Source organism: Rhinolophus sinicus, linkage group LG01, assembly GCF_036562045.2.
Source record: "Rhinolophus sinicus isolate RSC01 linkage group LG01, ASM3656204v1, whole genome shotgun sequence".
In the NCBI taxonomy this organism is placed as follows: domain Eukaryota; kingdom Metazoa; phylum Chordata; class Mammalia; order Chiroptera; family Rhinolophidae; genus Rhinolophus; species Rhinolophus sinicus.
Window position 1 is genome coordinate 5739683 of NC_133751.1, and position 27669 is coordinate 5767351.

General features: G+C 42.5%; 1 protein-coding gene across 1 annotated transcript in view; it reads left to right on the plus strand.

Annotated features, from left to right (window-relative positions):
• Positions 1 to 634: 634 nt before the first annotated feature.
• ERG (ETS transcription factor ERG) overlaps positions 635 to 27669 on the plus strand; it is a 250674-nt gene continuing 223639 nt past the window's right edge. The window contains exon 1 of the mRNA XM_074325300.1: positions 635 to 764. The gene's annotated coding sequence lies outside the window, so the exon portion shown is untranslated. The remainder of the gene's footprint in view (positions 765 to 27669) is intronic.

Sequence of the window (27669 nt, forward strand, 5' to 3'; positions counted from 1 at the left end):
GCATCCAAGGCAGTCGGTGGTCATTTTAAACTTCTGCAGCAACCAGTTTTAACTTTTATTATTTTTAATGTGTGTAACGGCTGAGGCTGGGGAAAAATTACTCCTCATTACAAGCGACACCGAGTTAGGAGGACCCAGCCCCTCCGCTGCTTCCCCACCTCCCTGTCCCTGTCCCTGTCGCTGCCCTCCCCTCCTCTCGCCTGCTCTCGGGTCCTCGCTCCTGGCTCCTCCTGGAGGCGCGTCCCGGGTCCCTCTCCCGCGCGGGCCTGGGCTCGCTCGGTGCTCACGTCGTCGCAGGCTCCGCTCCTCCTCCTTCTCCTCCCTTCCTCCTCGGCGGAGCGGCCAGCTCTGTCCTCAACCCAGCAGCGCCCAGACCCGCCCGCGCCGCCCGCGCTCCCCGGCCCGAGGGCGCGCGCACGGACACGCGCACCCACGAGAACCCACGCGCACCTGGACACACGCGCGCTCCCACCCACGCGCCCGTGGACACGCACGCCCGCGCACGCCCCCCCGCCCCGCCCCCGGCGCGCACTCCGGGATCGCGAGTCGCGCGTCGGGGCGGCCGCCCTGCTCCGCGATTGGCGGGAGACGGAGCCTCCCCGAGCGGCGCCCACACCATGGGCTGAGCCCGTCGGCGCCCGGGAGTCAGTGCGGCCGGCTCGGCGCGCACGGCCAGGCGCGCGCGCGGGCACACACGGGCACGGACACGCGCGGACACACACGAGTGGGACACGCCCTCCCCCGACGGCGGCGCTCGCCTGCGGGTAAGTCTGGCGCCCCGCGCGCCCTGCCAGGTCCCGCGCTGGCGGCGGCGGCGGCGGGGATGGTGGCAGCGACTAGTTGGCTCTTCCGACGGCTCCGGGACAGGTGGGGCGTGCGACGCCAGGAGGGATGGCTCGCCAGTGCCCGGGTCCCCGGAAAACGCGTGGTCGGGACGCCTGGAGAGGAACAGGCACTCCGAAATTGGCGAGGGTCAGGAGAGCAAACCTCGGGGGCCTAACCCGGGGCTCCAAGCAAAAGACTTTTTTTTGTTTGGAGTGGAAATACGGGTTGAATTAAAGCCCACCCTTGGCTGAAAGTAGAGACCAGGTGTGGGCTTGGTTGTCACTGTCCGCTTGGCTCTTCCGCGCGTGGAAAGGCGCTCCGACGGCGCCCTGGACGCGCGCTCCTAAACCCGCCGCGTCTCTTTACTCGTCCCCCTCTCGGTCTGTCTGTGTCTCTTCACCTTCTGACACCTCCGCCTGCAGCTGTTACGTTTATATAGTACTTCCAGTGTTCCGCCTTAATTGGAAAACTTCACGTTTAAAAATGTAGCCTGTCATTTTTTTATCAGCTTGCTTTTTTGGGTTTTGTTTAAAATCCGTCTACCACTTATCGCTATTATATATTGTATAGACGTTTTCCAAAAGGTACTGCATAGAGTTATCTTTAATATTTTTAAGCACAAAGAATTAGGTGTTATTACTAGCAGACTAAACTGCCCAATAAACTGGATAAACAGTTTTAATGCTGATGTGGATTTAATACAACTTTTCGTTTATATAACAATTTGGTTTATCCTTCAAAAGAACATATTCATATGTGCCACAGATTTCACACTCACGTTTCTGTAGCTTCTGTAGTGCAGAAAACTTCCAATGTGTGTAAAAACAACAAGCCTATTTTATTATTCTCAGGATAACATAACAGGGCATAGAGTTTATTTACCACTGACTATTTTTGAGTATTTTAATTCTCTTCAAGTAGTTCAGAGCCCTTGAACGGCCTCAGCTCCCCTCACCTTATCACCAGCAGAACTGTCACATTCCTGGGATTAACCCTTGCACTGCTGGCATCAGCTTGTGCCGGCTCCTTCATCAGTGGGAAGACCAGGCAATAGAAGTTATATAAAAACCCAACCAGTTAAGTTAATTCGCTGTGTGTCAAGTAATGAATGAACTAATCGTACCATTGAAATTACAATTCTAGTGGAAATAGGATGAGCTATGCAAACTTGTGGTTAATAAGTAAAGCTTTGTAATTCTAAAGAAAGGTTTTCTGAGAGCTACAAATACCACAAATGCTGCTTGCGGGTGGGTAACCCTAGCTTCAATTTGAGTCAATGACTTTTGGAAATTACCCTAGACTGGTAAATGAGTACTTTATCTCTTGAGTTATTACTCTTAAAATTTCAATTTCTGTTCTGTTCTAACTTTATAATTATTTCATATTATTTTTAAAATTCAGGGTAGAATTGTGGTACATAATTTTACATCTATCTATTATTTCATGATGACTTCTTGAAAATTTAATCTGTTGTGCTTTTTTTAGGCAAACTTGAAAATTAGTGTTTCATGTTGAATGGATTATGCAATGGGGCTGCTTGTACATGTGTGTGTAAATATCCCCCCCCCCCATACACACTTCTCATGTTTTGTTTTGGTATTAAAGAAAAATCTTGTTGAATTTCTGATCTCATAAAAACAGATATTTTATTTGTGGTAAGGGCTAAGATCCCAGTGGAATGCCAGTTGTAAAAGTAAGAAGTAAAGCATCTCTGAAAGATGTCAATATTGATTTTTAACTTACATAGTATTCTAAAATGTTATATATGCTGCCTGTATGGAATATATCATATCTCATATTGTAAGTAATAGAACACTTTCAACATGTTTTTTCTAAAGTTAATATTGGCTCTGTTTTTTTTTCTTGTTAGCTATCCCTAAGCAACAAAAAATAATAAAAGGGGGGATTTATTTCTTCAGAAGACAGAGGAGCTAATGTTTCTAAAATCTTTTCCTATTTCCCAGTGAAAAATGATAGCAGGTCAGCATCAGTCATATGATATGGAGTGGTGGGGGGACATTGTCATGTTGAATAAATATCAGCGCTGCCAGCTATTTCTTAGAACTCTCTGCAGGAGGTGTTGACATAGAGACACCTACATGTTTCTAATGAGACTTTTGGAGTCTGCAAAGCCAGATGTGGTCAAGGTAGCTTAAATCAGAAGTAAGTCATTGCGAGCAGAATTCCAACTTTTTGATGCTTTCTGTCCGTTTTCAGTTTAAGTTGGAAGTTGATCCATCTAAATGCAGGTCTCTTTGTCACCTCCTAGTTCCATCGCCCTTTGCTTCCCAGGCAAGCTTTTATGTTGAGGAGGAGAATGACAGAGGGGTCCGATTTTCTTTCTCCAGTGTGGAAGGATGTTTGGGCATTCCTGGGGAGTGTGGTCCTTCAAAGTACAGCTTTTGTTTATGATCTACACCTTGAACTTGAAACTATGAAACCCTTTGGAGTAGTATTTGTGAGAAAAACAAGCTGGCACAAAGGAGGTATTCAAATATTTTGGATACAAGCTCAGATAATTTTGATCCCTGGTAGTGGCAGGGTGAGTTGGAGTTTTGGGGGGACTTTGAAAGTCACTGCAATGATTGGTGGTGCTGACACAGGAGGTCTGTATTGATGTTCCTAACGACGTTCTTGTTGGTCCTACTTTGCACCCTCAGTTGGCTTTTTAGCTGTCAGTTAATTAATTGTACATTATGTGTTGTCAATATACACTTTCTCACTTTTGGTGATTCAAAGCAGTTATTCTGTAGATAAACAGGAATTTCCAATGGCTGGACTATCATCGGAACCAGCTTTTCAGAATAGCCAGGGGGAAATTCCTGCACCCCGAAAATGTTACCTTTTATTTTAAACATTTTAGTATTTCAAAGAGAGAGGATTGGATAGTTGGTATTTGTAACATTGCGAATCTTGTGAAGGTGGTGAAGGCTGGTGATCTAAAATTACTTTCCTAAATTTAAATGTAAGTAAGATGTAGACAACACCAAGAAATTAAAGGGTGTATCTAAAAATGGAGCACTGGGTCTAAGTTTTAGATTTAAAGTAACTTTTAAGTTCTTCTATTTTTACAGTGACATGTCATAATCTGGAAGATCCTGATTGTGTATGAGAAACAGTAATTTAACAATGAAAGTGAGGGGTTCGGTTACCTTGATTCAGTTCGTGTTCGTAAGTGTGTGCAAAGGAAGTTTGGTTATGTGACTTTTCCTATTTGAACATGGCAGTGTGTGAAGACTGAAATATCCTGAAAGTGTGTAAAATAGGCCTTTTGAATGAATTTGTCACTTTGTAAATTTTAAGCCTAGAGAACTAGAAGTGAGATCTGATCTAGGAAAAATGGGTAGCATGTCTAAAGGTTTTTAAAACCTGGATCTGTAACTGCCTCCTTTTAAAACATACCCTATGATTTTGATTTGTTTTAGTGGGAATGAGATTTTCACACATGCTGTTATCTCATACGGAATTCCTTTTAGGAGTAATATTATTCCAATAGTGAGTCCCCCTGGAAAAACGCACTGTAGGGGGAGAAAAACCTCCCTCCAATGAATAGGAAAGAAAACAGGTACATCTACCGTGTTGTTTTTTTTCCTTTTTTTTTTTTTTAAACAGGAAACCGTTATTTTCACTTGATTAAGGGTTGGTTCTGGCAAAGGTCCCAAATCTTTATTGAAAAGTGGAGAAGTGTGTTGTCACCTCAGTTTGAGTGCAGGGCTGCAAAGGAGCTAAGGTGTGTTGGTGATGGACCATTGTCATAGTTCTGCTGATGGACTCTCAGATTTTAGTGGGAAGATTCATTTTCTCACTGATGGAGTGGGTATGTTGTGGATTCTTGGGGCTTAATAATGTCATTCAAGTTATAAAGTGAGAGAAAGATGGAATCGGAGTGTGCACATTTTTCTGCACTGGGGGCAGGGGTGTGTGTGTAGCCACCTCAAAGAAGTCATAGTGGGTATGCAGTCCTGTGCTGGCTGCATGGTGGAACTGGATTAGCCGGTGGTGGTCTCCTTTCTGTCTGAGCTACAGGGGGACAGCAGGCTCTGAACTATTTGCAACAGTAGGAGAAACCCAAGAACTTACTCTGTTAATTGCCCATTATTGCCTTAATATAATAAGTCGATTGAAGTTGAGGATGGGAAAAGTGCTGTTCTTCCTGTGTGCCCCTGATGTTTGGGATGCGGCTGCAGCTGGAGTGAACTGTGATCCTAGGCTGCTGAGAAGATATTGAAAGGAGCTGCCATAAGGAGCTGCTCTGAGGAGCCTGGTGGGGTAGGCAGGTAAGACTGTGGACGCAGGAGTGACTAAGGTACATTTCAGGAAATCTTACGCTGACTTATGTAGCTCTAAGCACAGTATAAGTGATCACTGAAGTAGTAAAATGAAATGTTTGGAAATACAAACCACTCACACGTACAATCTCAACATGAGCCTTTTAATGAAATGTACTAAATAGCTGAGGTTTCTTTGATTAGGAAACGAGGTAAAAACATGTTGAAAAGAAACCAACGGCTGACTTAGGAACATGCTAAGAAGATCTTGCATGTTGAATGGATTCTCATCAAGATTAGAGCCCACCTCACACAGCTGATATGAGCCTGCTGCCGTATTTACAGATCTGGGGCTGTAACTGCACAACATTTAAACTTGTCTCGTGCAAGGCTGGCTCTTCTTGCAAAGCGAGAGACCGTACGTAGCAGGACGACAGAAAAAACAAAAGGAGAGGGAAGATTTGCTTCAGTATCGAAAAGTACCTCCTAGTCTGTTTGACCCTGGCAGTGAAATTACTTCAGGATGGAGTGCTAAAATAAAAATAATGAAAACAGGGATCATTTCCAGGAAATGCTGCAAGTCCTTTGTGGAGAAGGGGTTTCAAGCAGCACATTACTAGTATTTACTCCCAAGTTCTGAAACCAAAAGACCCAGCTATAGAAGCAGAGAGCATTTTATAGCGGAAGTCGCGTCAGTCCTGACGAGTCTTCTAATCCCATCTCGTGATGAAGTTTGATTTATTTAAGACTTGTACATACAGGTAATTAAATAGAACATCCCACAAGCATAATTTCTCCTAAGTACTCTGTACCCAAATTGCAAAACCAGAGGTGAGTCAATAAAATTATCCCATAAGTATGTAGAACCCACAGTAAACTAGCTACCGCTAGACAGAGAAGGATTTTGTTTGTGAACATGTTAAGATCACATTTGTAACTCCATTTAGCATCAGTATAATTTTTTTCTTTGCAAAAATTAAGCATTAAATCATCTTAAATTTTTTTTCTTTCTTTTAAGCAACCTGGAAACACATTTCTCAATCAAAATGTATTGATCACCTATTAAATGAGAGCACTGTGCTAAGAGAGAGAAGGGGAACATGGATTAATTAGGAACTGTTAAGACATTGGCCATATATCTACTGGAGATTTGAAAAACAGCTGCGAATTTAATGGGAAAAGTCAGAACATTCCTGTATGGAGCGTGCCTGGCCACCTGTCTGATGCCAGCGGTCAGCGGCCTGCCTGAATTATCCTCTTTTCAACGAGTTGTATTGACAACATGTAAACAAAACTGCAGCCCTTTTCACTCCAAAGAGCTAATAGCATTCACTCTGCAGTGTTCTTGGGACAAATACACACGGGGGAGATTAATGCAGGATAGGCAGCGATTGGTCTGTGGTCAGAGCTGACCCAGGTTGTGAAGGTTCAGGACTCTAGTGGAGGAGGGCATCCTGGGCCACAGAAAGGCAAGTTCAAGGAAGAGAGACTAGAAAGTGCTCACTCTATGGGGAATGGCACAGTGACTGGCAGGGCGTCTTGTACAGACTGCAACATCATGTCTTCAGGGAGCCAAAATCTAGAAAGGGAGTGAGTACACATGCCATGAAATCTAGAAAGGGTGAATGCATATGTCACGGAATCTAGAAAGGGGGTGAGTGTGTATACTAACAAAAGTGGCACATTCAGTGGTGCCACCTGCTCAGAGCAGGCCAGTGTGACAGTGAGCCCGGACCCTACACTGTACAGTGATGGAGGCAGTGGCCCCTAGGGGCTTCTATATCAAGTGCTCTGATGTGCTATGTTGGGGGCCATCACAGAGACCCACGCATGCGACAGACACACTGGGCTTGTTCTAGGACCGCTGTTGGGCAGGCTTACTATCCCATCACACAGCCCCCTCTCCCTTAAGGGCTCATGGAACAGCTTCACTTGTAGTCTGAGCCTCAGGAGTGATTGAGCATTTGGTAGGATGTCGCCCCGCAGAGGCCTGTCTGTGCTCCAGCTCCAGCGTGTGTGTAAGACCCATGGGCCACCACATTCTTAGCTCCTGTTTATGTTCTTGCGTCTCTTTAGCCTCATTGTTAGTATTTTGCATCTCCTTCTGAATTTTTTTAAAAAAACCTTGTTATATTGCATATATCTTTATAGATCACTTTAAATTTTGTTTTGGAACAAGGCAGAGTATAAATAAAATAGTCCGTCTCATAAGTCAAAAAAGGGATCTGAACCGTACCACAGGGAGATCAGAAAATGTTTCCCGAAGGGTGAGGCACTAAAGCCGTGCCATTCTGTATGCTGGATCTGGACAGGCAGGGGCGGGGAGGTGGCACAGGCAGGAGGGTCGGCCATCAGGCGCCTGGAGTGTTGGAAGTGTTACCTAGGAGGTGGGTCGTGTGGTGCGGGAGCTGCCCAACCCTCCTGGGTTTTGGAGGGACCAATCTAATCACCAATTTCAGTAACCTAAATGTGAAGTTCAAAGGTAGGGAATAAAGCAATCTTGCAAAAGGGAAGGGAGAACGTCATGTTTGGAGGATGGTGATTGACCCTGACTTCACGAGATGGTATAGGCACGGGGTACATGTTGCCACAGGTCATCCTCGCCGAAGCTCTTTGAAGGAGGGGCCCTCACTGCCCCTATTTTCCTGAATAACAAAGGGAGGCTCGGGTGTGCTGAGCCCAGACTTACACAGATAGTAAGAGCCAGAGCAGAATCGGAACCCGGGCAGACTGACTCTGAAATCCATGCCTGGACTCTGCCGTCTGGAGTCCTCCTGGTCATAACGGAGGACCCACAAGTGACAAGAAGGGAGGAGGGTGACACAGAGCCTGAGCAAAGGACATAGAATGTGAGTGTCATGTCTAGTTTTACATTTTCTAGTGGCCACCTTAAAAAAGAGAAACAGAGAAAGTTAATTTTAATAATCTAGTTCAGTAACACATGTCCAAAACATTGTCATTTCAAATGTAATTAATATAAATATATTGGTGAGATAGTTTACATGATTTTTGTCTATATTAAGTCTTTGACACCAGTGTGCACTTCACACTGACAGCAGCAGACTGACCACATTTCAAGTGCTCAGTAGCCATGTGTGTCTGATGGCTACCATGCTGGACAGTTAGGTTTAGACAGTTCAGCCTAAGAGTTCAGATTTGATAGAGTTAGTAACCATGAAGTCTGCTGAATAGCTTGGTCACAGGAATAGAATTTTTGTGTCTCCATTGGCAGTGTCACCCCAAATACCACCATGAAACCAGATATGATTGCAGGAAAGAATTGAAGCTAGCGTGCCATGTTCAGTGCTAAATCTGCAGTTTTCACATTGGCACGGAATATGTGTATATGATTTCCTGATGACTCACTTCGCGCTTTTAAAAGGCAAAATAAAATCCCTGCTTTCAGACCGAAACTCTGTACCCCTGGTAACAAATAGTGCTGCTTTCGTTGGAATCATGCATAAAAATCTTATTTGTGTGTGTTTCCCCAGTTAAAGGTAATCCTGGCATCATGGCACATTTCCTATTTTGCATGTGGACATTTTCTTTCTTTTTTTTAAATTAAAGTTTATTGGGGTGACAATTGTTAGTAAAGTTACATAGATTTCAGGTATACAATTCTGTATTACATCATCTATAAATGCCATTGTGTGTTCACCACCCAGAGTCAGTTCTCCTTCCATCACCATATATTTGATCCCCCTTACCCTCATCTCCCACCCCCCTCCCTCCCTCCCTACTCTCTGGTAACCACTAAACTATTGTCTGTGTCTATGAGTTTTTGTTTCTCATTTGTTTGTTCTTTTGTTGTTTTTTTTCTCTTGTTCTTTTGTCTTTTGTCTTTTGTCTTTGTTCTTTTGTCTTGTTCTTTTGTTGTTTTTGGTTTGTATACCACCTATCAGTGAAATCATATGATTCTCTGCTTTTTCTGTCTGAGTTATTTCGCTTAGCATGATACTCTCAAGATCCATCCATGTTGTCACAAATAGTCCTATTTCATCTTTTCTTACCGCCGAATAGTATTCCATTGTGTATATATACCACAACTTCTTTATCCATTCATCTATCGAAGGACATTTTGGTTGTTTCCATGTCTTGGCCCCTGTAAATAAAGCTGCAGTGAACATTGGAGCACACGTGTCTTTATGTATAAATGTTCTCAGATTTTTTTGGTAGATACCCAGGAGAGGGATTGCTCGGTCAAACGGTAATTCTATTCGTAATTTTTTGAGGAGCCTCCACACTGCCTTCCATAGCAGCTGCACCAGTCTGCATTCCCACCAACAGTGTATGAGGGTTCCTTTTTCTCCACAGCCTCTGCAACACTTGTTACTATTTGTCTTGTTGATGATAGCCATTCTGACTGGGGTGAGGTGATATCTCATTGTGTTTTTTATTTGCATTTCTCTGATTAGTGATGTTGAACATCTTTTCATATGTCTATTTGCCATTTGTATGTCCTCTTTGGAGAGATGTCTCTTCAGGTCCTCTGCCCATTTAACAACAAAAAACAAACAACCCAAGCATGTGGACAGTTTCTTGAGAATCATACAATTTATCATTTCGATGGACTGCATTCTTGAGGGGCTAGCACCCCAGAGAAAGAAAGAATATCAGTCAGATGGATTGCTACAGCATTAGCTTCTAAGAGCGCATCTCCACACAAGTTGGTAATGGCAGATGCATTCCACACGGGCTTTTCTCTGCGTATGCAGCCCTGAAGTTCACAGCAAAGTCTCACAAAGTCCGTCGATCGCTCATATGCCACTTGTGATGATCGATGTACTGTGTGGAATGTGCCACTGACCCTTTTACTATATGCACATGGTTGAGTTGATTTAATTCTTACTCATTCTTAAGTATTTCTTACTAAGATTCTTACTTATTTCCCTGAATAAGAAATTTATTTTCAGTTCAGTGCCTGGTCTGCAGCAAACTCCTTGTCTGTGCTTCCTTGTAGATAGTTTGTTTTCGTTATCACTACTGCACGATAAGGGAATTCCACTCTCTTTGTTCTGGTTTATTTTTCCCCGTGGGCAGTGCTTACTGTAAAAAAAACGAAACTGTGTTAAATCAAATATGTGTGGCTTTTCTCAACTCAAATTGCCGTATCAAATTTAACAGCTAATTCAGTGCAGTTATCGGCCATCAAACATCGAGGGACAAAGAATACCGTGATTTATTAAAAAAACACACAAAAAAACCCCAAAACTTCAAAACTAAGGAGCATGGCTGTGTGTTCTAGTCTATATCATTATATATCTCAGGTTGTAGGCCATCCAGGGACAAACAAAAATGTATGAAAATCTCTTTTGTGCACAGCAGGCTCTGCTGCTCTCAAGTTGAATTTTGTAGTTGAGTCCTGTTTCGTCCCCCATGGAGCGCTGGCCACCAGGTGGGATCCTTTCAGAGGTACCTAAACTTCTGTTTGAGTTCTACTGACACTGCACGCTGCATTCTGCCTCCCAATCTCCCATGGGAGAACAAATTTAATTTAAAGTCTAAATTATATTTGAGAAGTCTGAAGCACATTAAGACTTCCTAAATAATTCACTTGGGGTTGCGTTCAGTGAACATGTGTAAATATGAGAATGTGAGAGGCAAGTGGTCTAAACACAGAAGGAATACGAGACCACATGGATGGAAGCCACATGTGCTGAGAACCTTGGAGGAAAAGCCGTGTCATCGCCGCCAGCCCGCACCTGAGGCTGGCGGTGTGTGGCTCCTCAGGGAAGGGTAACGTCCTTACGACTTGCCACATCATCAAGCAGGACCTCGGAGACAAACTGCTAAACGCAGGACTGTCAGCTCTCTGGTGCAGCTCTCAACTGTAGTGCAGTGAAGGTGACAGGAACCCAAAGGACTGCCTACCCCTGCCCCAAATGGATTCCCCTCCAGCTGCTCCCGTCTATAGTGTTTGTGGGTAGGAAACGGCCAAAATGTGCTTCTGGAAACTGCTCTATTTAGTCAAACTAGGATCACCAGTAATGACAACTGTAGAAGCTTTTTCCCCTTCAGGCTGAACAACTTTCATGCTGTAGAGATGTGTTGGGTGGATTAAGCGATATGACAAATGCCACCCCGTAGAATCACCTTGTCGAGGAATCTCAGCATTGCTAAGTGTTTTCCTCTTCCTCCTGATCTCTGAATTCCCACATCTCCCTCTGCAGGCCTATCCCCTCTCCCTCCTGCACTGGTCTTATTTCCTGAAGTGTATGGACTGCACAGTTTTGAAATACCAGTGTCAGTGAAGTTTCATCTGCCGTGGATTCACGCAGGGGCTAAAAGAAACAAGCCAGCGAATGTAATGAAATCAGGCTGCAGATCTGAAGTGCTTTTGGAATAGTCTGCCCTTGCTTTCTGTCCTGTGTCTGGTTTTCATGGAAATTTGTGTCTGGGAATGAGGGGGAATCGGAGTGGATTTGCTGGAGGCAGGTGCCTGCGTTCTTTGGCCCTGGAAATTAGGAGTCAGGTCCAGGGACCTCTGCGGAGCAGAGGGAAACAGAGGCCTTAAGGAGATTCGATGAGCGCCATGCAATCTTTATAAGACGGTGGGGATTTTCGCAGACTTCCTAATAACTGATAATTATTCATAAGTCTGCCCTAGCCTGGGATTTTTAGGACAGAAAACATACTGTACTTACTGTCTGTGCACTATGAATTCACCCTTTGAGGTTATCGCAAAATTATTTCTATATTCTCTGATGCTGGTGTAGGTAAACTCTGAGATCATGAGTAAAATGATTCTATTTCTTTCTCCGTCAGGGGCATGGCCGGTGCAGGCCAGGAAAAGGTGCAGCAGCATCACAGATGGCCCTGTTGGAAATGCAGGCTACCTCTCCAAAAGGTTGGGGATATATTTGGGCTCAACCCAGATGAAAGAAGTAGAAAAAAGGATCAGAGTGAGTTAACGTTTGCACTGGCGAAGGAAGCAAGATCAAATATGCTTCTTTAGTCTTTGCTCCAAGCAAGTGAAAATAAGACTTGCATGTCATTTGAGAAAGTTAAATGGATGTTTCCTTTTTGGAATAAGCAAGATTAGTAATAGACTGAGGCAAGGCAAGGATGATTGTTGCATTGGATACTTAATATGGAATGACAAGGTGTCCTGAGAACGCTTTCCTTCCTAGGCATTGAAAACTAGGTTGCTGTTTTCAGACAAGTACAGTCATCGGCGTCGTTTGCATCAGAGTATTCTTTATTTCTTTCCTTTTTTTATATTTTGGTTTTGTTTCTTGTGCTCAACACCCACTGGTTTTTAAAACAGGTGGTAACATATATGTATGTGAATTGTTGGTTAAAGAGTATAATCATTGTATTGTAATTCTTCCGATTGCCAGCTTATAGAAATGATTGTGGGGATATCCTGATCAGATTGGGATAAACAACAGTCTTAGTATTTACGTATCACTGAGGTACTGATGCCTTGGTGCTAACATAGCAAGAAGTGACACTATTTTGTGATGCAGTTACCCTTGGCTTTAATTAGTGTGTTTCAACTTTTTTTTCATGACCAACCCCCTAAGGAGTCTTTCCAGACAATTTTTTTTCTAGTTACCCCTCTCCCACATTAAAATTTAATACCACAGGTATACTGTATATCTGTTTATGTATTTTATATTATACACATGTGTATATCTATATTTAGGTAACTCTGTGCTTTATACATAAACAGAGAAAGACTTTTTCTCATCCTCCAAGGACCAATCTTAGCCTCCTTGGGGATGCACGGCTTAAATACACAGAGCTGATGCTTAACTTCGAAGAGATTCTGACTGTTTAAGAGAAGAAAATGGCAGATGCCAGGACAAGGTCTTAGAAAGGTGTGAAGGAGGGCAGGAAATGCAAAGTAAGCCAGGGCATTATCATTATGTTCTGATCTTTGTGTAGAGTATGGCCTGGAAACTGACAGGAACCAAGCGACAAGCAATTGAGAGCGCCCTGCGTGTTTCTCAAAGGGTTCCATTAAACATGCAAAATGGCTGACCACACTCTTTCCGCAGGAGAAAAGGTGGCAGAGAACTTATTAGACTTAGGGTGCATGAGGTCAGATGGTCTGCTGAAACACCCAAGTTGCAAACACAGGTCCCCAAGAGAGGGACAGTGTCCCCTGTGTTTGCCACTGGGAAGGCCGCCTTCGCTTCCGGTCTGGGCGGGAGCAGCCCTGGGCTTCCACAGGCGGCGTTTTCCCCATCATCTTGGCTGTATACATGCGGGTCGTGGGGCTGATTGGGTGCAGCTGGGTCACATTGGCTCTAACGTTTCCCCTGCAGTAAAAATGGAAAATGTATTAAAAAATAAACAACCAAAAAAGACACGCTGAGGTTCAACCGAAAATCAATCAGAAGAGAAAAACACTTGGGCCAGTGTCAAGAGAAACAAAACTGCGCCAGCACAAATTTTTATGAAAATGATCACTGAATAGTATTTCCATTAAAAGGCAACTGACTCAGAGATGGAGGGTGAGTGTTCTGTGAGGCAGAGTCTGAGCTGCCCGCCCACGCCCTGGAGCTGACAGGGTCTGCTCAAGCACAGTTACTAGAAGTGACCCAGCGAGACTGAAAATAGGAAAAAGTACGCCGGATTCCTAGGAAGAGAAAGAAATGCGGGCTGTGAACCTAGAGCCATTTGGTAAAAATCTCATGTTGTGTTTGAGTCTCTGTCGTCACCAACAGTCTTAGCAAATCCTCTAGTTTTCAAAGTGAGTAATGGGGTGGCAGAGGCCCTTATCTTATAGGAAAAATCAAATGATAAATCAGGTTACTGTGAGTGCAGAAGACACAAAGATTAAGTTTTGTTTTAGGTGCTTTCCTCCAGCTCGTGGTATAGGAAATGCTAGGATATTGTGAGGGTCAGAAAAATAATCTTCCTCCCACCTTTCTAAGTTCTTCTGCCTGGTGAAATGATCAAATTAACATGAGACAGATTAACGGGAAAAAATGTTCAAAATTTGTTACGGATGTGCATGCAGGGTTGCCATAAAAATATGAGACCTGAAGATGCATCGGTCAGTGGAGGTTTATATGCCGTTCTGGACTAAGGAGAGGCAGGCAGGGGTCTGGGATTTCAAAGGGAAAGCAGATAGATTACAGGTAGATGAGAAAGAGCAAACATTTCGTAAATAAATTCTTGCCGGGCCACCCAGAAACAGTGGGACACAGAGGGAAGTTCAACAAGCAGGCTTTGCTAGAGTTCTTCCTGTCTGCCATTTAGTTTATGTTATGATGCTGAGGTGATGTTCCCCTCCTTTAAGCAGGTTTTTTTGTCTGAATTCTTTTAGGCAGGGAAGGGCTGGGGATCGAAACTTCTTTCTGAGTCTTTGTTTCTTAATAACCAGCATAAATCAGTATCCCAAACAGTATATTTTGGGGTGGCAAAACTTTGGTCCCCTTCATATTTTCTGGTAGTATACGTCTTTCTGGAACATCTTAAGGAAATCTGTTTCTATCTCAGGCAGGAGATTCAAGTGGTTATCTTGTCCATTGTATCTCTCAGCCCCAGAGCGTACCCCTCCTTCTTCCCCTCCCGTCACTGGCTGTGCCCGTATTTGGAAGGTAAAAGCACATTTTCTTCCCTTCTTTTTGTCTGTTTTCTGCATTTTAAGAGGTGCTTAACGTCAAGTAATGTTATTTATGAACGCTCTCTTTCTTCCTCAGCCTATTTTCTCTTCTTCATCTTTTCAAATTGTGTCTTTTTGATTTCTGACACACATTAGTTTGAGTCAGTGGTGATCCACCATCAGAACCAAGTAGGAGAATCGACCCAAGTGCTGTGTCACAGTCATGTGGAGCACAGTTTTGGAAGTGAATGAGTGCTTGCCCTTAAAAATCACTAAAAATACCTCTTCAAACTATGACTGCTCTCAGAGTGGATGCCACAGAAGTAAAATCACAGTGTTATTTATTTATTTATTTTTGATAATAGGGTCAGATTAGATGACATACCACAAGGTCTGCCTAAATATTTATATTGCATTTATTTCTATTGCGAGCTGTGTATTTGATCTTCTACAGCTACAGTTGACAGTTTGCTCTGCCCTTTCTGGGAAATTCCCTTTGAACTTAATAATTGGGACTGTTGACTACGAAACAGTCTAAGGATTTAGAAAACATTGGTGATCCTGACCAACCAGGGTCAATGGTGACATTAAGTCCTTGTCTGTATCCAGAAAAAGTATATGTCAAACACCATTTAGTTTCCTGGGCCATTTCAGAGTTGTATCACTGCTTAGCTCAATTTTATTTAATATAATTTTTTTTGTGTGGTGTTTCCCTCCTGCTAATCTCTTAATACATGTAAGCTATTACATATTTTACATATTTCTATCTAATCTATTACATAGATTATATATATATATATATATATATATATATATATATATGTACAAGGTGTGATAAAAATACAGTGAATGTTTAAATAAGAAATTATTACAGTAAAAGACACATTGCCATTAATCCCCCTCAAAATACTCCCCCTTGCTTTGAACACATTTATCCCATCATTCTTGCCACTTTCTGAAGCAGTTCTGGAAGTCCTCTTTTGTGAATGTCTTTAGTTGTGTTGTCATAGCTGCCTCGATGTCCTGAATTGATTCAAAAAGGTTACCTTTTATGGTCATTTTGACTTTGGGGAAGAGCCAGAAGTCGCACAGTACCAGATCATGGTCACCATAAACTAATTTTAATGTTTTGTGTGTCTCTTTAGCACTTTTTTGCAATTTGAAAGAAAATTTCATGCACTGTTTGTGATCCTTGATTTACGTAACACTTTAAAACCCACCTCTCAACCATAGCTCACACCCGACTGACTGCACCAAACAAATGGAAACTTGTCACACACTGTTACTAAGGTTTAATGTGCCGCTTCCCATATTGGAAATCCCTCCCTTTTCATTGGATGGCACTCAGCAGCAGCATTCACCATATATATATATATATATTTTTTTTTTTTTATCACATCTTGTACATATGATCTATTACACAGATTACGGTGTTTACAGTAATTCTATAAATATTGTGATAATCTCATCATCAGAGCCTAGAACTCAGGATAAGTTGTCTCTTCCTTAGACCACTTAGACATTCAAAGAAATCCGAGGAGAACCCCAGTTATACTGGATTTTACTCTACGGCTAATTACTCAGGTAGAAAAGGACCATATTATATGCTGATAGTCTATAGACCGTGGCACCTGCAGTCAGCATACAGGAATGCTCCAGGGTGCTAAGTAAGCATAACCTAAATAGAAGCCTTCCTAAGACAGTAGGGACCTAGGAAAGGTGCTTTCATTCTTGGAAAGTTGAAATCCCCTTTAAGAAAATACAATTTTTCAAAGCAAAGATGTCTTTCCATCTTGTTGTAGTGTGGAGTAATAATTAGAAGCTTCTTTTGAGGGGATTCTTCAACTTAGTAAGAATATTGTCACATTGATTTGCAGACAGAATGCCACCCTAATAAATGCAGCCACATTTTTCAGGGGAGTCAGGAAGCCAGTCAAGCCCTGCTTTGCTACCATTCCTCTTTCTGGCTTGGCCTTTATTTATGTTGGCTTCTGAATCCATATGGATCCAGGGGTGCTGCCTGGAGAGGGGACAGAGTGTGGCTGCAAAGACCCTTCTAGGGAAGATGGTCGAGTCCACTAACATTTGTTGAGAGAGTGGGATGGAAAGGGAAATGGGTGAGCAGGGACACTCTAGTCCCTTGGGACCCTGGCTTCCCACAGCTGGGGCACTGGGTGGTTTCTGTGAGCACTTAGCTATGAGTCACCCCCTGCAGAGGACAGTTTTACCCCGCTCTATGCCATCAGCCAACATACCCCTCAAGCCTTCCCCCCTCTCATATTTACTTGAAATCTCTCTGAACACGTGGAGTTCACATAAACATACAATTTAATTAATCTCTGCATTGACCACACATGGTACTGGGAAGATTTTCAAATGATTTTGCCAGCACTGAAGATGACAATAAGGTGCAGATCGATAAATTCATCAATAAAATGTCGCTGCCACCAATCCAGTGCCAACAGGAGTCCCCAGTCTGGGTGCAGAAAAAGAAGAGACTTTATTTAGGTGAACAATTTGCAAACCTGGGAAACAGCCTCTGGAGGAAATGGAAAATGTGCTCCCCGACCCCCCCCCCCCCCAAAGGGGAAGCCTGGGAACATAGAGAGCTCTGGTCTCTGATTGCTCCATTTTTATGCAAATTAATCTAAATCACAGTTTGATTGGTCCAAATAACACTGTCCTGATTGGTCAGAATTGCTTGTTCTGGTTGATCGTTATCTAGTTGCTCTGATTGGTCAGTAAAGATGCAAATGAGGATATAGCTATGCAGCTTTGATTGAATGGGGCAGGTCTCAGCCCATTAGTCTAAACAGGATTCCAGGAACTCCTTTATAAGGTTTAGCTCAGATGGCAGGAAAGTAGTGCAGGTGGCTGAGCAGCTCAATCTGTGGTTTTTCCCTGAAATGCAGCATATGTCACAGGCCCCCTGTAAATAATGACTGCTAGACTCTGATTATAAATTTGGGCCCAGTTAACTGGAAGGAATCCTTTTTGGCAGGTATATTCTTTCTTAGAGTCAACACATGCATAGTTGAGTTGAATCTTCTTCTGACCTTTTGAGTGTTGTGATTTGGGGTATTTCTGGAGATGACTGAATTGAATGGGTTCTTGTGTTCTTCAGAAAATCTGAGTTTCTGGGTGTTGGCTGAAGACCTCTTCTTCCATAAGAAACCATTTTTCCTTTTAAATAAAAGGACCAAGGTCTATTGTGTTGTTGACTCTGGCATGTGTCAGGGTTAGAAGAAGGAAGAATTACATTTGCACTCTGTCCCCCTGCAGACATGTGCCTCCACTGGCTGTAAGAAAAGTTCATGGAATGCATGCGGGCTCACTGGGACATCCAGAAAGATGATTTTGTTCCCCTACTTCAGGTTTTAACCCTGCGACTACCAATTAAACCATCCCATAAATCCTCCATTATAGGTAGTAAAACCTAATTGTAGATTTTCTGCTTGCTCCAGTGTCCTGATTGCTACTAGGTGGCAAGAGGCTGGACCTAGGAAGCCGACGGTTCATCCTATGCCATATGTTAAAGCCTTTTTCTTACATATTTGGAGTTTGGTCTTAATTCCCTGATTGTTTTTATCTTAAATGTCAAAAACTTCTGAAGATACAGGGTGTGATCAAACAATATGGTGAATATTTAAATAAAAAAAAATTTATTACAGTAAGAGACACATTGCCATTAATCCCCCTCAAAGTACTCCCCCTCACTTCGAACACACTTATCCCATCGTTCTTGCCACTTTCTGAAACAATTCTGGAAGTCCTCTTTCATGAGTGTCTTTAGTTGCACTGTTGTGGCTGCCTCCATGTCCTGAATCACTTTGACTTTGGGGAAGAGGCATAAGTCACACGGTACCAGATCCAGTGAATAAGGTGGATGAGGACACACCGTAATGTTTTTATTTGACAGAAATTTCTGTACCCGAAGTGATGTGTGACACGGAGCATTGTCATGATGGAGGATGATTAACAGCACACTTTAAAAGCACACCTTCTCTCAACCATAGCTCACACCCAACTGACTACACCGAAGAAGTTGAAACTTGTCACACACACACTGTTACTAAGGTTTGATGTGCCACTTCCTGTATTGAAGATCCCTGCTTTTGTGTTGGATGGCACTCGGCAGCAGCATTCACCGTATGTTTTGATCACAGTAGAATGGTTCCATGTCCTGCATTGCTTCTGGTACGGCAATTTCTGTCAAATAAAAACATTATGGTGTGTCTTCATCCACCTTATTCACCAGATCTGGCACCGTGTGACTTCTGACTCTTCCCCAAAGTCAAAATGACCATGAAAGGTAAACATTTTGAATCGATTTAGGACGTCGAGGCAGCCACGACAGCGCCACTAAAGACACTCAAAAAAGAGGACTTCCAGAACTGCTTCAGGAAGTGGCAAGAATGATGGGATAAGTGTGTTGGAAGCGAGGGGGAGTATTTTGAGGGGGATTAATGGCAATGTGTCTTTTACTGTAATAAATTTTTAAAAATTTAAACATTCACCATATGTTTTGATCACTCCTTGTAGCTATTTAAGACTCTGCAGTTTACTTGGTTCTTTTCAGTGCATAACTTTGATGCAAAGAATAGGGAAGGGGCACTGAGACAGGAATATGCATCAGGATGGGTGAGGTGAAGGATGAAAGTGATGGTACCTCTGCCATGTTTGCTGAGAACACAAGGGGATGCACCCTCCTGGAGTTTCATACTCCGTGATCTATAACTCAACCCCTTCCTCATGTTGGAAGCTCCTTAGAAACACACACCCATACTCTGAGTGTCTGTTAGAATCAGTTCTTCCTTCATGTCCCCTCTTCCATGCCCCAATGCCTTCCACCAGTGGTGCTGACTGGTTTAGGAATGCTGGAATGTAGGGGATCGGGCCGTGTGTTTGTGACTTCCTCCTTGTCTTCCTTGCAGTCACAAATCCCGTGGCTGGTTTTCTGATATGATTACAATAATAGCAGCTCGCTTCTCATCCCAGAGACACTTGTGAAGGTGAATTCAGAAGGTCAGTGGGTGTAATAGAGTTAGAAGGATATTCCGGGTTTGAGGCCACCCAACTTTGTTACCTACAAAGGAAAGATGAAACCCATGGGAAAGTTGTGCTTTCACCCTGGAGATTTGGCAGGAAGAATGTGCCCTGAAAAACCACTGGAGAGTTTGGGTGAGTCTGTGTATGTCGGTTTATTCATTGGAACATGGGTGTGGCATGAGCTGAAATCTATACAAACAGTGTTAAAACACTTAAAACTTACAAGTGACATGTCTAAGCATTTTGAACTTTAGAGGGTAATGTATATAATACTTTGCTCATTGTGGAAGTACTAGAATATACAGATAAGCAAAAAATATTTAAATCTTTCCACACTTAGACATTATAGCTGTCAACAATGATGATGCATTTAATTCCAGAATAGTGGCCGTTCTCTTATATACATTTTCCTCTCCAAATTGGATTATATTGCATATACACTTTAATAATCTGTTTTGTAACTTAACAGCACACTGTAAGTATTTGTCCATGTCAATAAATATGTTTCATGAAATATCTTGTTTCCTGCCACAGGTTTTAAGGCTGTGTAGGATTTCATGGTATGGCTTTATCATGATGGATTTAATCAGTTCTCTCAGTGGAGTGCTTAGGCTGTTTCCAGTTTTCTTTGTTAGAAACCAGGAGTTCTTCATCCTGGCTGCAGAACACAGATGTTCAGGCCCCATCACAGACAAATAAATTCAGGTTCTCTTGGGGGCGAGGCCCAGGAATCAGTATTCTCACATGCTTTTAAGGTTGAAGGTCACTGTTGCAGATTTCATTGTAGTTTACCAAAGACTAGGATACATTCCTGGAGGGGGTTGTGAGATCAAGGGTGTGTGTCTTTCATCTTTTGAAATATACTGCCAAGTTACCATTTAGGGTGTTTTCTTTGTTTTTGTTTTTTAAACTAGTGATGAAAGTTGAAAAATGTGCATGTGGATTTGGGGAAGAGGTGTGTGCAATACCAAATAACTATACTGAGCTATTTGGCTTTTGCTTAGAGTTTTTGTATTGTAACATGACCTAAATAAACAAAGGAGCATGTTACTAAATAATGAATAGGAGTGTATTTGGTGCCCCTTTTTCCCCACAGTGTCGGTCAGACCATGGGGCAGATTCCACAGCCCTGACAATGGGCAGGTGACAGTCCCGTAGGACCAAGTTTTATGTCTCCTCTAGACTCCTGCCTTCCTCAGAAATCTGCTACACATTCATCCATTCTTTAGTCACTCTCCGGGTCCTTACATATTTCATCACTTTTCTCATTTAATTGTTATTTTTCTCAAAATAGTGCATATGCATAGTTTTAAAAATCAAATAGTATTTCTGGGCTCATAATGACAAATACCTGTCCTCTTAGCTGTCCTTCTCACTTACCTCCATGTTTATAAGTTGTGGGCTCATGACGCTCCTTCGTGAGTTTCCAGTTTGGACACTATCAGTTTTTGATTAAGGAAGATGAGAAGTTAGTCCAAGTACCCGCCTTCCACCTCCTGTTTCTCCATCCTTCCAGTGTAGTTAAACAACAATGTCGGTGAAATTAGGGTTCCCTTCTAACATTATTGTAACTATGTAACTGTTATGTAGAGGTGAGCCATGTGGTGTGCTGTGATCACATTGTGACTTTTCCTAGACTTAGTAACTGGGACTGGAGTGGTGCCTTACTTTTTCTCTGGACTTATCAATAAGATCCTCATCCCCAAACTTCGCTCAGGACTGGCATCTCCTCTTTGGTGATCTTCCAGGTGTTTGGAGGAGGGAGGAGGAAGACTCATGCGAGTCCTGTGCTCTCAGGCTCCAGTTGAACTGGCTGCTTCCAGGCGTGCTGTGGCCCGCCATCTTCGTCCACTGGCACCCCGGGGCTCTCTTGTGCTGGACTCACTGTCTCAGCGTCATCCCATCAACCTCATTCTTGGTCTCAGTTTGGAGGTTTGCCTGGACATTGAATTCTCATTGAGCATCATTTCCCTCCCGATCTGGAAAGTGATGCTTTGTTGACTTCTAGTTCTTACTGTTGTTATGGAGAAGCTCAATGCATCCTGGCTCCCCTTCCATTTCTCAGAACACTTTTAGGTTTTTTTATTCTTGGTGTCCTGAAATTTCATAGTGATGTGCCTCGATGAGGGTCTTCTTACTTTTATTATGTTGGGTGCTCAGTGGACGCTTTCTCTCTAAAGGTTCATACTCTTCATTTGTGGGAAATGTTCCTGTATTCTTTCTTTGATAATTTTCCCTTTTTTTCTGTTCTTTATTTCTTTCTTTCTTTTTATTTTATTTTAATGTGCTCTGTTCCTGGAATTCTTAGTAATTAAATTAAATCTCTGACTTTTTTCTAGCATCTTTTTTACTGGATGCAATATCTGTTCTTATCTCTAGGATCTTCATGGTAGTTTTTGTTTTTTTTGAGATTAATTTTTGTTTTGTTTTTTGCTTCCTGACATCTCTTTTCGCTTTAAGTTTTCTTGTTGTTGTTCTTGCTTTGTTTGTGTTGATTTTTGGTCATTGTCTCTCATGTTGGAAGCTTTCCTCATGTCTGGTAGTCCTTGGATGTTTTTTATATTTAGAACGATTTATTACGTTCTGCCCATGTGCCCATGTGTTATTGGCTGGAGTGTGTGCCATGACAGGGGTAGGGGCTTGACTGTGGCATTGGGAAAAAAAACCAGTGGCCATCACTGCAGCTTTCCTTGGGGCTGGTCAGTATCTTCAGAGAAGACCCCTGTAGTCCTGGGCCAGGGGAGGGCAGTAGAATGAGGGTGGGTTGTTAGAGCTGGGCTACAGTGTTCCGAGAGTCAGCAGAGAGAAGACCCTGGGGGAGGGTGGCTCACCTTCATATTCTCCTTTTCAGTGCAGTGTCTCATCCCCACACTCTGCAGGGCCTGGGGTCCCCAATATCTCTGGAGAGGGGACCTCTAATTACCTGCCAGGGCACAGATCAACAGTTACCTAGCTTCAGGCGGTCAGAAGGGGGTGGGGTGGGGACCACTTGAATCGGTCTTTATACCAACTTTTACACACGCTCACTTTTCAGTCCCATCTTTCTCCTTGCTCTTCTGCCCCCTGGGCCCTCAGATGCCTGAACCTCTCTGGGGTCCATGGTGTGAATATTTCCCCTGTACTGGCTACTTCCTTCACTGGCACAGAGGTCCCCTCCATCAGCTGCCACTCACCCATCGGCTTCGCATCTTCCAAACTTTGTGGGTATCTCCCATAGGCTACTGTCTCCTCTTTCTTCTCTTTGTCCCTCTGGGTTTCTACTTTTTGTGATACTGTTTTAGAGGTAAGCTCATGGGTTCAACCTGCCATTTTAAAATGGGACCTGTTCTGTTTCAGAGATGAAATAAGTTGCAAGTCTTCGTAGATGAGGGCTACGCTTTACCACAGACTACAGCAGCAGTGAGTGGGAAGGACTAGATCTATGGAAAATGATAATGTGATCTCATTAAAGCCAACATGTATAGAGTTCTGATGTGATAGGCATTATCTGTATTAACTTACGTAATCCTCACAACAAACCAGTGGGGGAAGACCCATTATTCCCAACTCACAAAGGAGGACCCTGAGGCTTAGAATCATTGGGTGACTCACCCAAGGTCCGATGGGGAGAAGTGGCTCATCTGGAGATGGGACGCAGGCTGGCCCATCCAGAGGCTGAGACCTGGACCATGGCACTTCCTGAAGGAGGGATGGGGGTGTTTCCTGCAGCCTCTCAGAATTCTCCTCCCCCCCGTGTTGGGAGGCCTCAGATGCCATATGGGTTTTTCTCTCTGAAGAATTCCATGAGCCAGACTCCTGTCCCCAGCTCACCCCTCCCCCACCCTTCCCAGCATTTCTAAAGTTGGGTGTGACATGTTCCATCCTTTAGCATTTAGACCTCGTTTCTCTGATATGCCGAGGAAGTTGTGTTTGTGGGTATAAATATATTGAGAACTCTGTTGGTTTTGAATCCACTCAATTAACATCTTTGCAGTATCAAATGTCTTGCTTTTATTATATGGATTTCAGAAGAAACCTAATGGGCAAGTGGGAACCCCTTTTGGAACACTCACACATTTGTGTACACACACACACACACAGAATCTGTGAAGACACACAATGCAAAACTGACTAATAACACCACAGATAAAAAAAGAAACGTGCAGAATATACAACTGAGTGCAAAACAAGTCAGTAAGTCACCACATTAGGTTGATAGTGCAGTCAGTTAAAAACAAGGGAATTATTTAAAAGTCTTGTATCACCATTATTAATAATATTACTAATTAAAATCATTAATAATATTAACATAATATTTGCTGCTATTTCTTAGGTCCGTGTATATATTAGGGTATTGTGATAACAACCTTACAAGATGGACATTTTTATCCTCATTATAAATTGAGGAACTGAAGCCCAGGGATGTTAAGTTGCTTTCTAAAGACAGTGCAAATAGTAGTGCAAAGTCTGTGCCAATGTGTGGGTTCTTTCTTCTACACATGGCATCTTTCAAAAAGCTGAGTCCAAATAAATAGGAAGACTATTTGGAACACCCAAGTTTCGATTATCAATTCTGTAATACATCTTCTATACATCACATTGTATGCTCACCACCCAGAGTCAGTTCTCCTTCCATCACCATATATTTGATCCCATTTACCCTCATCTACCAGCCCCCTCCCCCCTTACCCTCTGGTAGCCACTAAACTATTGTCTGTGTCTATGAGTTTTTGTTTCTTTGTTTGTCTTGTTCCTTTGTTGCTTTCAGTTTTATATCCCACATATCAGTGAAATCATATGGGTCTCGACTTTTTCTGTCTGACTTATTTCACTTAGCATAATAATCTCAAGATCCATCCATGTTGTCACAAATGGCACTATTTCATCTTTTCTTACCGCTGAATAGTATTGCATTGTGTATATATACCACAACTTCTTTATCCTTAAGTTCCAAATCAAGCATTTCTTTATTCAGACAAGTTCCATTTTCCAGTTTGCAGGTAGGTCATTTTCTTTTGTGAGCTTCAACAGAAAGACACACAGACATCATAATGACATGGACACGGACATGAACATGTAGACATGCGTACGCACCTTCCAGGAGACTGTGAGGTCCGGGAAGGCAAAGAATTTGAGATGCTTTGTACACTGAAGAGCAAACAGAGTGTGGGTCGGTCTTCATCTGCACCTTCATTTAGAGTAGATTGTCTTCAGCAGGACCAGCTTTGTCTCCCAAATCTGCCTCCCGTTGCATAACATTCCAGAATATCTTTTCCCACCGTGGCTTTATTTCCCTCTTCATTTAAAGTCTCTTATAACTTAAGAGTCTATGATTCTTGTGTGTAAATTATAATGTGTGTTTACCTCTTTCCTTTTTGATAGCTTGAATAAACATGTGCTTTGTTCTGAGTAGGGAGACATCCCAGACAGTGCCCACCCATCCCTCACAACATGGGGTCCAGGTAGAATTCTTTGTCTCTTTAGACTGTGGAATGGAAGAGGAACTTTCTGGATGACATCCTGCAGAATTGCAGCCATGGGCCAACGTGGGAGATGACAGAGTGGATGGGTTTACAGGAGCCAAAGCATATTGCTCTCTCGATAATCCCCTTCAAAATGAAAAAAAGGTTCCCTCAAGTTTTTATATTTCCAGCTTTCATCTGCTTCTCACCCACAGGTGCTTCATTCCTTGGCTTGAGCAAATACCTTCAGGGAAAAGAAACCAGATGTTTGTTTTTTTTTCAATTTTTAGCTGAGGAGCCCTTTGTTCAAATAAAATTGTTCTTAAAAGCCCGATAAGTAAACCCACCCCAAAACAGTGGGGCTGTTTTGGTGAAAGCCAGTCCCCGTTTGCCTGTTCCACCCCACCCCACTGTACCCAGACCTCGTCTTCCATTGGGGATCAGTGTGAAAACTGCTAGCTGGTTTATTCCATTTATTCTATGAGAAAATAAACACTTGCAATATTGCGGAACTAGTGATTGGCAAAGCTGGGAACCTAACCCAGTATCTTATTTCCTGCATCTCATTCCAACCTTGGTCATGCTGGGGTCAAGCACGTAAGCGGTGATATCTCTGTCACCGTGACCCCAGACATCTATGGCTCAGCTTTCAGCTGTACAGTCGGCTTTACCTAAACACAGAAAGGTTATTATTGCAAAGTTGTGTTTCATCACATTGTATTTTATGCTTGATAAGTGTGCTTTAAAGACACCACATTGAGTTCTTTTGTAACAGTTTTTGGGTTTTAGAAATGAGAACTTTTTTTCCTTAAAGGAAGACCTGCTTGTGGAGTTTCCTCATGATTTTTTTCCCATTTATTTAATTACTATTTATCTATGTATCTACTATTTTATTTTTTGCTATTTCAGTGTAGGTTTTTTGTTTGATTTTTAAAAAGGGGTACATTCATTATACTTGCAATTGATGAGCCAATATCAATACATTATTATTAACAAAAGTCCATTGTTTACATTAGTGTGCATTCTTTGTGTAGTAAGTTCTGCAGGTTTTGACAAATGTATGACATGTATCCACTATTGCAGTATCATAGCGAATAGTCTCAGTGTTCCAAAAACCCCCTGTGCGCCAGTATTTCATCCCTCTCCCCCTCAAACCCATGGCAAACACTGACCTTTTTACCGTCTCCATAGTTTTGCCTTTATCAGAATATCAGAGAATTGGAATCAGACAGTATGTAGCCTTTTCAGATTGGCTTCTTTCACTTAGTAACATGCATTTAAGGTTCCTCCATGTCTGTGGTTTGATAGCTCATTTCTTTTTATTGCCGAATAATGTTTCACAGTATGCATGGACCACAGCTTGTTTATTCATTCACCTCTCGAAGGGCATCCTGGTCGCTTCCAAGTTTTAGCAGTTATCTTCATGATGTTTTTCAAAGCTGGAAGGGAATTTGTGAGGAAAGGATACTACTACCTCTAGGTAAAATGCTGCGCTATTGTAATCAAAATTGCGATTCTAATAATGGGGCATCGATACGCATCCATGCAGAGAGAGCTGATTATTTTTGACATGATAAATGTTGCCGACTTAGTATCGGTCTGTAGCATTTTAGGTTTTTGTTCAGGTTGTCACCTGAAGTCAGGAGTGAAGCTTTTCTGAGCTTCACTCAAGTGTCCCAAAGACACTTGATAACAGACATTCTCTTCACTCTGTTTTAAATCCCGGCCTCATAGAGTTCCTGCTGCTCCATCCCAGATATTTAGAACCTAGTGTAGAAGTTTCTTCTTGGCATTCTTAGTGCTCATTTGCTTCTCCTTCATATTATTGATGCTCATTTGCTTCTCAGGGAGGGAGACATCAGTTCTTCACAAACAGCCTGTTTCACTGCGGGGTATCTCTTTGTCAGCGTACGATTCCTTAGCCCTCACGGTTCTCCTTCACCCTGTGTACTTTCACCTTCTAGAAGAGCACAGAGAAGAGGCTGTTTTAACACCTAGCATGATGCCTGGTTCCTAGAAATCTTACAATGAATATTTATTGAATAATTTCAAAACTGAACAAATGTTGAATGAGCCAGTTGACTGACTTTCATATATTTCAAAAGAGTATTTCCTTAAATTTCTCTTTTGCAGATAAAACACAACCAATTCTTTTAACCCTATGTCATATAACGGTTTTTTTTAGAGCTATCATATATTAATTTTGTTTTTTTGGGGATATATATATATATATATATTTCTTTTTTTTAATCAAAGTTCTTCTTAGGAAGTCATGTCCAGAATAGTCCCTAAGAAATCTGTGACCATTTTATTTTGGGATCTGGGCTTTCTGCTTCTTTTAACTGTATTTCCTTTAGGGCAGCCCCATCCTATTGCTTTTGAAAGCAGTTATGCCTTTTTTTTTTGGTATCAGCTGCTGCCAAGTTAGGTCCTTTGTCATTCAGTAAATAAGAGAGCCCTCAAAAATAAAAAACAAGTAAAATAATCCAAAACTTATTGTATGAAGTTAAAGAAATTGATGAAATTA